We start from the raw sequence: 13,536 nt of genomic DNA, 5'->3' as shown, positions 1-13,536 counted from the left end.
GCCATAATGTTGCTCCCTACCAGTCATAATGGGTCTGTTGCTCCCCACCAGTCATAATGGGTCTGTTGCTCCCCACCCGTCATAATGTTGCCCCCCACTAATCATAATGTTTCTCCTCACCAGTCATAATGTTTCTCCCCACCAGTCATAATGTTGCTCCCAACCAGTCATAATGTTGCTCTCCTCCAGTAATAATGGGTCTGTTGCTCCCCACCCGTCATAATGGGATTGTTGCTCCCCACCAGCCATAATGGGTATTTTGGTCCCCACCAGCCATAATGTTGCTCCCCACTTGTCGTAATGGGTCTGTTGCTCCCCACCAGTCATAATGGGGCTTGCTCCCCACCAGTCATAATGTTGTGCTCCCCACCAGTCATAATGTTGTGCTCCCCACCAGTCATAATGTTGTGCTCCCCACCAGTCATAATGTTGTTCCCCTCCAGTAATAATGGGTCTGTTGTTCCCCTCAGGTAATAATGGGTCTGTTGCTCCCCACCAGTCATAATGGGTCTGTTGCACCCCACCAGTCATAATGGGTCTGTTGCTCCCCACCAGTCATAATGGGTCTGTTGCACCCCACCAGTCATAATGGGTCTGTTGCACCCCACCAGTCATAATGGGTCTGTTGCACCCCACCAGTCATAATGGGTCTGTTGCTCCCCACCAGTCATAATGGGTCTGTTGCTCCCCACCAGCCATAATGTTGCTCCCCACCAGTCATAATGTTGCTCCCCACCAGTCATAATGTGGCTCCCCAACAGTCATAATTGTTCTGTTGCTCCCCACCAGTCATTATGGTTCTGTTGCTCCCCACCCGGGGATAATAATAATTAGGATAATAATGTTGCTCCCCACCTGCCATAATGTTGCTCCCTACCAGTCATAATGGGTCTGTTGCTCCCCACCAGTCATAATGGGTCTGTTGCTCCCCACCCGTCATAATGTTGCCCCCACTAATCATAATGTTTCTCCTCACCAGTCATAATGTTTCTCCTCACCAGTCATCATGTTTCTCCTCACCAGTCATAATGTTTCTCCCCACCAGTCATAATGTTGCTCCCAACCAGTCATAATGTTGCTCTCCTCCAGTAATAATGGGTCTGTTGCTCCCCACCCGTCATAATGGGATTGTTGCTCCCCACCAGCCATAATGGGTATTTTGGTCCCCACCAGCCATAATGTTGCTCCCCACTTGTCGTAATGGGTCTGTTGCTCCCCACCAGTCATAATGGGGCTTGCTCCCCACCAGTCATAATGTTGTGCTCCCCACCAGTCATAATGTTGTGCTCCCCACCAGTCATAATGTTGTTCACCTCCAGTAATAATGGGTCTGTTGCTCCCCACCAGTCATAATGGGTCTGTTGCACCCCACCAGTCATAATGGGTCTGTTGCTCCCCACCAGTCATAATGGGTCTGTTGCACCCACCAGTCATAATGGGTCTGTTGCACCCCACCAGTCATAATGGGTCTGTTGCACCCCACCAGTCATAATGGGTCTGTTGCACCCCACCAGTCATAATGGGTCTGTTGCTCCCCACCAGTCATAATGGGTCTGTTGCTCCCCACCAGCCATAATGTTGCTCCCCACCAGTCATAATGTTGCTCCCCACCAGTCATAATGGGTCTGTTGCTCCCCACCAGCCATAATGTTGCTCCCCACCAGTCATAATGTTGCTCCCCACCAGTCATAATGTGGCTCCCCAACAGTCATAATTGTTCTGTTGCTCCCCACCAGTCATAAAGTTGCTCCCCACCAGTCACAATGGGTCTGTTGCTTCCCACCAGTCATAATGGGTCTGTTGCTCCCCACCAGTCATAATGTTGTGCTCCCCACGTATCATATTGTTGCTCCCCTCCAGTACAAATTGGTCTGTTGCTCCCCACCTGTCATAATGGATCTGTTGCTCCCCACCAGTCAGAATGTTGTGCTCTCCACCAGTCAGAATGTTGTGCTCCCCACCAGTCATAATGTGGTGCTCCCCACCAGTCATAATGTTGTGCTCCCCACCAGTCATAATGTTGCTGCCCTCCAGTACAAATGGGTCTGTTGCTCCCCACCTGTCATAATGGATCTGTTGCTCCCCACCAGTCATAATGGGTCTGTTGCACCCCACCAGCCATAATGTTGCTCCCCACCAGTCATAACGGGTCTGTTGCTCCTCACCAGTCATAATGGGTCTGTTGCTCCCCACCAGTCATAATGGGTCTGTTGCTCCCCACCAGTCATAATTTTGCTCCCCACCAGTCAAAATGGGTCTGTTGCTCCCCACCAGTCATAATCTTGTGCTCTCCACCATTCATAATGTTGCTCCCCACCAGTCATATTGTTGCTCCCTCCAGTACAAATGGGTCTGTTGCTCCCCACCTGTCATAATGGATCTGTTGCACCCCAACAGTCATAATGGGTCTGTTGCTCCCCACCAGTCATAATGGGTCTGTTGCTCCTCACCAGTCATAATGGGTCTGTTGCTCCCCACCAGTCATAATGGGTCAGTTGCTCCCCACCAGTCATAATGGGTCTTTTGCTCCCCACCAGTCATAATGTTGCTCCCACCAGTCATAATGTTGCTCCCAACCATCCATAATGGGTTTGTTGCTCCCCACCAGTAATAATGTTGCTCTCCTCCAGTAATAATGGGTCTGTTGCTCCCCACCCGTCATAATGGGATTGTTGCTCCCCACCAGCCATAATGGGTCTGTTGCTCCCCACCAGCCATAGTGGGTCTGTTGCTCCCCACCAGTCATAATGTTGCTCCCCACCAGTCATAATGTGGCTCCCCACCAGTCATAATTGTTCTGTTGCTCCCCACCAGTCATAAAGTTGCTCCCCACCAGTCATAATGGGTCTGTTGCTCCTCACCAGTCATAATGGGCCTTTTGCTCCCCACCAGTCATAATGGGCCTTTTGCTCCCCACCAGTCATAATGGGTCTTTTGCTCCCCACCAGTCATAATGGGTCTGTTGCTCCCCACCAGTCATAATGTTGTGCTCCCCACCAGTCATAATGTGGTGCTCCCCACCAGTCATAATGTTGTGCTCCCCACCAGTCATAATGTTGCTGCCCTCCAGTACAAATGGGTCTGTTGCTCCCCACTAGTCATAATGTTGCTCCCCACCAGTCATAATGGGTCTGTTGCTCTCCACCAGTCATAATGGGTCTGTTGCTCCCCACCAGTCATAATTTTGCTCCCCACCAGTCAAAATGGGTCTGTTGCTCCCCACCAGTCATAATGGGTATGTTGCTCCCCATCAGTCATAATGTTTCCCCCCACCAGTCATAATGGGTCTGTTGCTCCCCACCAGTCATAATTTTGCTCCCCACCAGTCAAAATGGGTCTGTTGCTCCCCACCAGTCATTATGTTGCCACCCCAGTCATAATGTTTCCCCCCACCAGTCATAATGGGTCTGTTGCTCCCCACCAGTCATAATGGGTCGGTTGCTCTCCATCAGTCATAATGGGTCTCCCCATCAGCCATAATGGGTCTTTTGCTCCCCTCCAGTCATAATGTTCCTCCCCACCAGTCATAATGGATCTGTTGCTCCCCACCAGTCATAATGGGTCTGTTGCTCCCCACCAGTCATAATGTTCCTCCCCACCAGTCATAATGGATCTGTTGCTCCCCACCAGCCATAATGTTCCTCCCCACCAGTCATAATGGGTCTGCTGCTCCCCACTAGTCATAATGTTGCCCCCCACCAGTCATAATGGGTCTGTTGCTCCCCACCAGTCCTAATGTTTCTCCCTTTCAGTCATAATGGGTTTGTTGCTCCCCACCAGCCATAATGTTACACCCCACCAGTCATAATGTTGCTCCCCACCAGTCATAATGTTGCTCCCCACCAGTCATAATGTGGTGCTCCCCACCAGTCATAATGTTGCTCTCCACCAATCCTAATGTTGCTCCCCACCTGTCATAATGGGCCTGTTGCTCCCCAACAGTCATAATGTTGCTCTCCACCAATCCTAATGTTGCTCCCCACCTGTCATAATGGGTCTGTTGCTCCCCAACAGTCTTAATGTTGCTCCCCACCAGTCATAATGTTGTGCTACCCACCAGTCATAATGTTGCTCCCCACAAGTCATAATGGGTCTGTTGCTCCCCACCAGTCATAATGTTGTTCCCCACCAGTCATAATGGGTATGTTGCTCCCCACCAGTCATAATGTTGTGCTCCCCACCAGTCATAATGTTGTGCTCCCCACCAGTCATACTGTTGTGCTCCCTACCAGTCATAATGTTGTGCTCCCCACCAGTCATATTGTTGCCCCCCCCAGTAATAATGGGTCTGTTGCTCCCCACCTATAATGCTATTTTTCATATTCCTTCAAGTTTCATGGTTCTCTGAGACGAATAGGAAACACTCATCGTGGTAACAAAGATGGACTATAACAAAGGGTCTGTTCAGTTGTCAGAATGGAACGTTCTCGTTCCAGCAGTACAGTGGGCAGTCAGTGCGTGGGTAAAACAGCTCTGGTCTAACCTCTTCCTATGCTCTCTCCTCTTTTCTCTATCACTCCAGAAGAACAGCGGAACTCTGCCTCTTCTTTTCCATCTAACTCCTCCCCTCTTCACTCCCCTCCTCTCTTCTCTATCACTCCAGAACAACAAACAAAACTGCCATCTCTCCTCCCCTCTTGTCATCTCTCCCTCTCTCTCTCCAGTGTCTCTACCAATGGCACAGTGTAAATGTGAAACCTGTTATTGTGTTGGCTGTTTGCGTGTCACCTCGTGTTGCATTCTGCGTTGTGTTCTGCCCGTATTTCATGTGCCATGTTGACATATTGATTAGAGGCCTTCATAGCCTTCAGGTGTTCATAGCCTGATGTGTGAAAGTGTGTGTGAGATGGAGCAGTCAGATAGTCACAGTAGCATGAATGCCTCATTCTGACAACACCTGAGCACTGGTAAGACTGCTGCTGGTTTCAGAGTCCCAGAAATAGACCCCGATCCACCAACAGACCAATAATGATGACGTCTGGGTGATGGTTGGTTTGTTATTTTATGATTTTTTAAATTCTATTCAATGTGCATGAGTTTATCCTCTTTTCTGAAATCGACACCTAATAAAATGCTTTGGCTCCTTCCTTGTTTTTTTGTTTTGTTTGTTTGTTTATATCTGAGTGCCCTAAGATATAAAGTGCAATAAGAGAAGAGTAGCTAGGGAGGTCTCTCCCAGGAGAAAGTATACATCATAGGAAACACTAGCTGATTTGGTGCAGAGGGGTTGCTTGTTCATATGATGCGCAGACATTTTAGGATACTACACAAATGTAGGCCTATGCACAGGCACCTTTCATTCAGAATAGTTGTGTTAATAATGAGAATGACTTACAGCACACATACTGTATATGACTTGGTTGTCTTTGTATTTCTAAATGATTATTAATCTGTTATTTTTCAAAAAATGTACTAATATAAATGTTGGATCTAGAATGAGGATCTGTTTAGCAAGGATATTGGTACTACAAGGGTTAATGAGGTCTGCCCTGACTGAGAGAGCTGGAGGCAGGATGAGAGGGAGTTATTGCTGCTAGCAGAGAGCAGGATGAGAAAGGGGGAGGAGGGAGAGAGTGCCTGTCTGCCGGTGAGTGTGTGTGTATATGCACGCGACGCGCCCCAATGTGTGTGTGTGTGTACATGTGCACAGCACGCCTCTGTGTGTGTGTGTACTGACACCTGGTGCTTTCTTTCCTCGCTGCTTGCTCACACTGAGGAGAGCTCTCCTTGTCGGGGCCACGCTTTACCTCTCCTGCTCTCTTTTCCCTACCTCTTTTTCACCCCTCTCTTTTTTCTACCCTTCAGCATTCCTTCCTCCTCAGTCTCCCTCTCTCTTTCCTTTGTTTTGGATCTTCCTTACTATGGTGCAGGATTATTGAATTGCCTGGGAAGCCAAGACGTTGGACTGACAAAGGTGAGCTGGATACAGGGAACTCTGAGAGTCTGGACTGAAGGTCTGGGTGGAGAATAGGGGAGGGAATGGACTGTTTTTTAAATTTATATTAATAGAAATAGTCTATTCAGTAGCCTGTTTTTTTGTCAGTGTTTTGGACCTGTTTAGCAGATGTCTGTTTCCCTCTGTTCTCTGTTGCTGTGGCTCTGTGGTTCTTCCTGTTGTGTCACCTTGGCCCAGGTATGGGGCCTTCACACCAATCAGGTTCTGAGTCACGCCAGTTCCCACCCCTTAGCAGTGTGTGTGAGGGGGGTGGGGTCTCAGCTCTGTGCTTGTGTGTTTACTGATTTTCTTCATAATAACGCAGGTTGTAAATACATACTGAATGCTCATATCCCTCGTTGTTGATTGAGGGATCCTAACGTTATATTGTTGTGCTTCTATCCATGGGAGATGCATCATTGAGCAGCACCCATACTTCTCCCCAAGGATCTAGTGTTACCATGGCCATCTCTCACCCACTTTGACCATCCATGCTGTCTCTCTCTCTCGCTCTCGCTCTCTCTCGCTTTCTTACACTACCTCACAACCTCTCTCTCTCTCTCTCTCCCCATCTCTCACCCACCCACTCAGCTCACCCTGGGATATTTCTGGAGAAGAAAATAAGAAATATGAGAGGAGAGAGGGAAGAGAGGAAGATATAACAGGAGAGCAGGGAGCTAAATGTTCTAGCCTTTCGTGGGCTAATGAGGGTCCTCGCAACTCCATCTTTCTCCTCTCTTCCCAGTCATCCCCCCTCTGTCTATCCATCTACGCAGGGTCCTATACCTTGTCTGTCAGCCACCTCCCTGTCTCCCCATCCCCCTCTCATCTCAAGTCCCCTCTCTCGCTCCCCAATCTTTCCTCATATTCACCCCATGCTGTCTCCTCCACACCCATCTTTCCAATCTGTATTCTCTTCTCGATTCCTCTCTCATCCTCCCTAGAGTCTACCTTTACGTCATGCCCACCCCCACACACACACCACACCCTCCAGCTCCAGATTGTGAAAGCCTGTTCTAGACAAGCATATGCTTGTGGACTGAGCAATGTAAAATGTTGTCCCTTTAAATGTTGATGCTGTGGGACTTTGCCCCACACCATCTCTCCCCCCAAGTCTGCAGTAGCAGTAGCATCTTGTTGATTTTGCCAGTCGAGGAACTCTCTTTCATGTTCCCTCTTGATGTGAATGGGCTCATTGGCTGTGGAGCGCTGTGAGGTTTAAATAGGAAGAAGTGCCCTTGCTGTGTGTGCAGGTATATTATTATTGAAAGCTGAGGGTAGCAAAATACATACTGTGTAAATAAGTAGCTTCCAGAATCCTGAATACATGGGCATCAGCATTGTTCTTTATTTCACCTTACCTTAAATGGGTTCACGGGAAACAGTGACACAGTTATTATGAAGATATTTACATATTATTAACTCTGTGAGCGTGTACATGTGTTTGTGTGTGTGTGTGTGTGTGTGTGTGTGTGTGTGTATGCTATTACACTGTAATGGAAAACTGTAATTTATACAATCATTTTGGCTATTATCTTCAGTGAAATAGTGTGAAAGCATTATACTGCAGAATACTGTAAATGATGGTGCATTGTGGGAAAATGTTGTTGGTAGGGAAATAATTGCTGTATTTGAAATGGTAGTGTAATTCCACTCGACATAATACAGTACCCTACGATATGTTTGGAGTGCCAAAAACGTTTTGACCACAACTGGCTACATGGTATGGTAGCCAATTTATGATTTTGCCTACATTTGAAGTATGAGACATTTATTGAACTACTTCACGTTTCATTATTTGTTTCAGTTGTCTCATGCTTTTTTGTGATGGGATACTGTCTCTTCAAGAGATCATGCAGCAGCTCATGTCCACTTTTATTTGGGCTTGTGGGTTTTGTTTTACATTCTAGAACGCTAGTTGTAATTGTCCCTTTTTGTCAACTGTAGTTTTGCTGTAGAGTCATACGGTGTTCTCATGTTTGTTATCCCTGTATAAATAATTGTACTTACCTGAAGATACTTAGCTTTAATTGAGTTACTTACAGTACCCGAGTAAGTGACGCATGTCTACCATTTTTCCATGGTCGAAATAACACTCTGAAATGATGAAAATGAAGATGATGCCCTTTTGGTGTAAGAGCTGTTTGAAAAAAATGAAATGCCTGAAATGTCAGCCTGTTCAGATGGGATGGAGTTTTTTACCCAGATCATGACGTCACAATCTGATCTGATTATTCTGACCAATAAATGACCCAGTCATTTTTTATTTGCCTACAGTGCCTTCAGGAAGTATTCATTCCCCTTGACTAATTACACATGTTGATTTTAAATCTTTTTTTCTTACTCATCGACACACAATATCACATTATGACAAAGTGAAAACATGTTTGCAAATGTATTGAAAATGAAATAAATATCTAATTTACATAAGTATTCACACTCCTGAGTAAATACATGTTAGAATCACCTTTGGCAGTGATTACAGCTGAGTCTTTATGGTTAAGAGCTTTGCACACCTGGACACATTCAACTTTTTAAAATTGTTCAAGCTCTGTCAAGTTCGTTGTTGATCATTGCTAGACAGATATGTTCAAGTGTTGCTATAGATTTTTAAGCTGATTTACGTCAAAACTGTAACTAGTCCACTCAGGAACAGTCAAAGTTGTCTTGGTAATTAACTCCAGTGTATATTTGGCCTTGTGTTTTAGGTTATTGTTATGCTGAATGGTGAATTCGTCTCCCAGTGTCTGTTGGAAAGCAGACTGAACCAGGTTTTCCTCTAGGATTTTGCCTGTGCTTAGCTCTATTCCATTTATTTTTATCCTAAATAACTCCCTACTGTAGTCCTTGTCGAGAACAAGCATACCCATAACATGATGCAGCCACCACCATGTTTGAAAATATGAAGAGTGGTACTCAGTGATGTGTTGGATTTGCCCTAAACATAACACTTTGATTCCAGGACATAAATGTAATTTATTAGCCACATTTTCTGCAGTTTTACTGCATGCATGTTTTGTAATATTTTTATTTTGCACAGGCTTCCTTCTTTTCACTCTGTCATTCCTATCACAGCCATTAAACCGGACTGGTGAAATCCCTGATTGGTTTCCTTCCCATCGGGCAAAGTTAAGGACGCCTATATCTCTGTAGTGACTGGGTGTATTGATACACCATCCAAAGTGTAATTAATAACTTCACCATGCTCAAAGGGATACTAAATGTCAGCCTTTTTTTACCCATCTATCAATAGGTGCCCTTCTTTGTGAGGCATTGGAAAACCTCCCTGGTCTTTGTGGTTGAATCTGTGTTTGAAATTCGCTGCTCGACTGAAGGACCTTACAGATACAGTGCCATCGGAATGTATTCAGACCCCTTCACTTTTTCCACATTTTGTTACGTTACAGCCTTATTCTAAAATGTATTACATCTACATGCAATAACCCATAATTACAAAGCAAAAACAGCTTTGTAGAATTATTTGCAAATGTATTAAAAATTAAAAACATAATCCTTATTTACATAAGGATTCAAACCCTCTGCTATGAGACTCAAAATTGATCTCAGGTGCATCTGGTTTCCATTGATCATCCTTGAGAGGTTTCTACAACTTGATTGTGGTAAATTCAATTGATTGGACATTTGGAAAGGTACACACCTGTCTATGTAAAATCCCACAGTTGAAAGTGCATGTCTGAACAAAACCAAGACATGAGGTCGAAGGATTTGTCCGTAGAGCTCCGAGACAGGATTGTGTTGAGGCACAGTTTTGGGGAAGGGTACCAAAACATTTCTGCAGCATTGAAGCTCCCCAAGAACAGAGTGGCCATAATTTTTAAATGGAAGATGTTTGGAACCATCTAGACTCTTACTAGAGCTAGCCGCCCGGACAAACTAAGCAATCGGGATAGAAGGGTCTTGGTCAGGAAGGTGACCAAGAACCCGATGGTCACTCTGACAGAACTCCAGAGTTCCTCTGTGGAGATGGGAGGACCTTCCAGAAGTACAACCATCTCTGCAGCACTCCACCAATCAGTCCTTTATGGTAGAGTGGCCAGACTGAAGCCACTCCTCAGTAAAAGGCACATGACAGCCTACTTTGAGTTTGCCAAAAGGTACCTAAAGGACTCAGACCACAAGTCCAGATTCTCTGGTCTGATTAAATCAATATTAAACTCTTTGTCCTGAATTCCAAGCATCACGCCTGGAGGAAACCTGGCACCATCCCTAGGGTGAAGCATGGTGGTGGCAGCGTCATGCTGTGTGGAGGTTTTTCAGCGGCAGGGACTGGGAGACTAGTCAGGATCGAGGCAAAGATGAATGGAGCAAAGTACAGAGAGATCCTTGATGAAAACCTGCTCCAGATTACTCAGGACCTCAGACTAGGGCGTAGGTTCACCTTCCAACAGGACAACGATCCTAAGCACACAACCAAGACAATGCAGGAGTGGCTTCGGGGCAAGTCTTGGGACAAGTATTATTATTTGACCCTGCTGGTCATCTATTAACATTTGAACATCTTGGACATGTTCTTTTATAATCTCCATCCAGCACAGCCAGAAGAGGACTGGCCACCCCTCATAGCCTGGTTCCTCTCTAGGTTTCTTCCTAGGTTCCTAGCCACCGTGCTTCTACACCTGGTTTTAGGCTGGGTTTCTGTACAGCAATTTGAGATATCAGTTGATGTAAGAAGGACTTTATAAATACATTTGATTTTGATTTGAAGTCTCTGAATGTCATTGAGTGGCCCAGCCAGAGCCTGGACTTGAACCCGATCTAATATCTCTGGAGAGACCTGAAAATAGCTGTGCAGCAACGCTCCCCATCCAACCTGACAGAGCTTGAGAGAATCTGCAGAGAGGATTGGGAGAAACTCCCCAAAAACAGATGTGCCAAGCTTGTAGCGTCATACCCAAGAAGACGCGAGGCTGTAATCGCTGCCAAAGGTGCTTCAACAAAGTACTGAGTAAAGGATCATTGATATTTTTAATACATTTGCAAACGTTTCTAAAAACCTGTTTTTGCTTTGTTATTATGGGGTATTGTGTGTCGATTGATGAGGGAAAAAAATACAATTTAATCAATTTTAGAATAAGGCTTTGACGTAACAAAATGTGGAAAATATCAAGTGGTCTGAACACTTTCCAAAGGCACTGTATCTGTAAGGTCCTAATTGTATGTGTGGGGTACAGAGAGGAGGTCATCATAACAAATAAATCATGTTTTAAGACTATTATTGCACACAGAGTGAGTCCATGCAACTTATTGTGTGACTTGTGAAGCAGATCTTTACTCCTGAACTTATTTAGGTTTGCCATTAAAAAAGGTGTTGAATACTCAGCTTTTCATTTTTAATTCATCTGTAAAAAATTCTAAAAATATAATTCCACTTTGACATTGAGGGGTATTGTGTGTAGGCCAGTGGCACAATCTAAATGTAATCAATTGAATACTTTCCGAAGGCACTGCATGTATCCTCCTACTTTGAAGGGGTAAGCGGGGTAGGCTCTAGACTAGAGTCTTAACCTTTATTTAACTAGGCAAGTCAGTTTAAGAACAAGTTCTTATTTATAATGACTGCCTACTCCGGAAAAACCCAGACGACACTGGGAAAATTGTGTACCGTTCTATTGGACTCCCAATCACGGCCAGATGTGATACAGCCTGGATTCGAAACAGGTACTGTAGTGACGCCTCTTGCACTACTGGGATGCAGTGCCTTAGACCGCTGCGCCACTCAGGAGCCCAAACCTATCAGGGCTGTGTATGTAAATATATTCAGATTTGTATCAGCACACCCACATGATCAGACTGAGCAAAAAGAGGTAAAAGGATTAAAAATATATTTGCTGATATTTCATAAAATAAATGTACACAAGGATTTAGTAGGCATACAGTGATTTAAAAATACAATTAAGAAGACTTTATGGGGGTTTTAACTCATTTGTGGTTATAGTGCCACATCATTTTAAAATGTATTGTGGACAGATTGGAGTGGCAGCTATCTCTTAAACTTTTAATGGTCGAGCATTTTGCCCTGTAGTTGCTGCCAGTTTGGGAGCCTTTGTTAAGGCCTCTAGAAGTGCAAGTGATCTAATACACCAAATATTAATTGATATACTGTAATGTTTTAACACATTGCCTAGCAGCCAACTTGCTTGCACCAATCCCATGTAATTACAGTAAAATACTGTAAAATCTCACCCCAATTAATTTAATTTATTCATTCATTCATTCCAATTACAGTAGAATTAACTTTTATTTTTATTTTTTTACAGTATAATAGTCAATTATACAGTATCTTACTGTGTCATTACACAGTGCTTGCTTTGATACTGTATTAGGATTACAGTAGTTGTACTGCAATATGAAATACAGTAACTTATTTGCTACTTTGCTGCCTGTGACTGTCAAATTTGCCTAAGCTAGCCTAGCCCTGTCTTCCTTCCCTCCCTCCCTCTCAGAGTTAATATGTTGGGGAGAGGCAGAGTGGACACGTGCACGCAAGAACACCCGACACTCATTCACCCTCAGATTCAGACTTTACAAAATGCCCTGTGCAGAGTAGAGTGGACACTCTGGATGTAGCCCCCCTACCCAAACCCACCCTTAGATTCAGACTATAGGCTTCCAGTCATGCCAGACAGAAAGAATGTTTACACATTCTGTTGTGTTTTCAGGAAGAACAGGAGTGCTAATCCATTTAAGGTAACTATCATTTTTTCTTTCTTTATTTGCTTTTTTGAATTCACATTAGCTTTTGCAGAAGCAGCATCTACTCTTCCTGGGGTAATTGCCAAGTCATATCCTCTCAAATATATATCTCCTTAAATTACTGGGTAAAGTGATTGTTTTGGCAGTGGTTTACAAGCTGGCAGTCACATACTGTGTTTTCTACTTTATTTCTATTTTTGTAAAATAATGTTTCATTATTCAAGCCTGCTTGTTCACAGTTCACTCCTCTGCCTGCAATGGAGATGTTGCGTTTGTGTGTGTTCTTGTGTGAGGCATCTATTGCCAGTGTTGTTGAGTACAGGATGAGTGATTGCATTGCTAACGGAGGATAAGGATAAGGGAGCGTGAGGGAAGAGGGCATACTCTCTCCCCATCCTCTCTCTCTCTCTCTCTCTCTCTCTCTCTCTCTCTCTGTGTTCTCCTTTATCTCCCTCACTCCCTCTTTCTGTCTCTCTCTACTCTTCCCCCTCTCTCTCCTTTCTTTCATCCCTCCCTCTATATTCTCCTCTCTCTCTCCTCTCTGGACTAATGGTTGCCCCCTGCCATTTGAAAGCTCTGTACTCAGATTGGAATAGAAGAACAGACAATGACACCTTTCATATCTGACATCAGATGACGTCTCTTCTCTCGGGTAGAGTTTTTTTTTTCTTCTCCAAAGTGATATTTTCTCAGTTCATACGGTCATTGTGTTGTTACTGTACTGTTGTTGTTAGGGGAAAGGTTTGTGTCACACAAAGGACTGTTTATCGCCATGAAACAGACACTTTGATGTTATGATGCAAACTGTTGTTGCCCTCATATTAACCCAATGCTCATCCTTGATTCTCCTATTCAAAATCAATGGTTTATTTAAATGCCGTCTGTGA

General features: G+C 44.6%; 1 protein-coding gene across 6 annotated transcripts in view; it reads left to right on the top strand.

Annotated features, from left to right (window-relative positions):
• tanc2b (tetratricopeptide repeat, ankyrin repeat and coiled-coil containing 2b) overlaps positions 1-13,536 on the top strand; it is a 234,479-nt gene that overhangs the window by 99,444 nt on the left and 121,499 nt on the right. The window contains exon 1 of one of the 6 annotated variants that reach the window (XM_042306174.1): positions 5,800-5,914. The exons of the other annotated variants lie outside the window; for them this stretch is intronic. The gene's annotated coding sequence lies outside the window, so the exon portion shown is untranslated. Of the gene's footprint in view, positions 1-5,799; positions 5,915-13,536 lie in introns of those variants that run through there. 6 annotated transcript variants of the gene reach the window in all.

This window comes from Oncorhynchus tshawytscha, linkage group LG25 (genome assembly GCF_018296145.1).
Source record: "Oncorhynchus tshawytscha isolate Ot180627B linkage group LG25, Otsh_v2.0, whole genome shotgun sequence".
NCBI classification, from domain to species: domain Eukaryota; kingdom Metazoa; phylum Chordata; class Actinopteri; order Salmoniformes; family Salmonidae; genus Oncorhynchus; species Oncorhynchus tshawytscha.
Note: the sequence above shows the minus strand (reverse complement) of the source record. Positions and strands in the feature narration are given on the sequence as shown.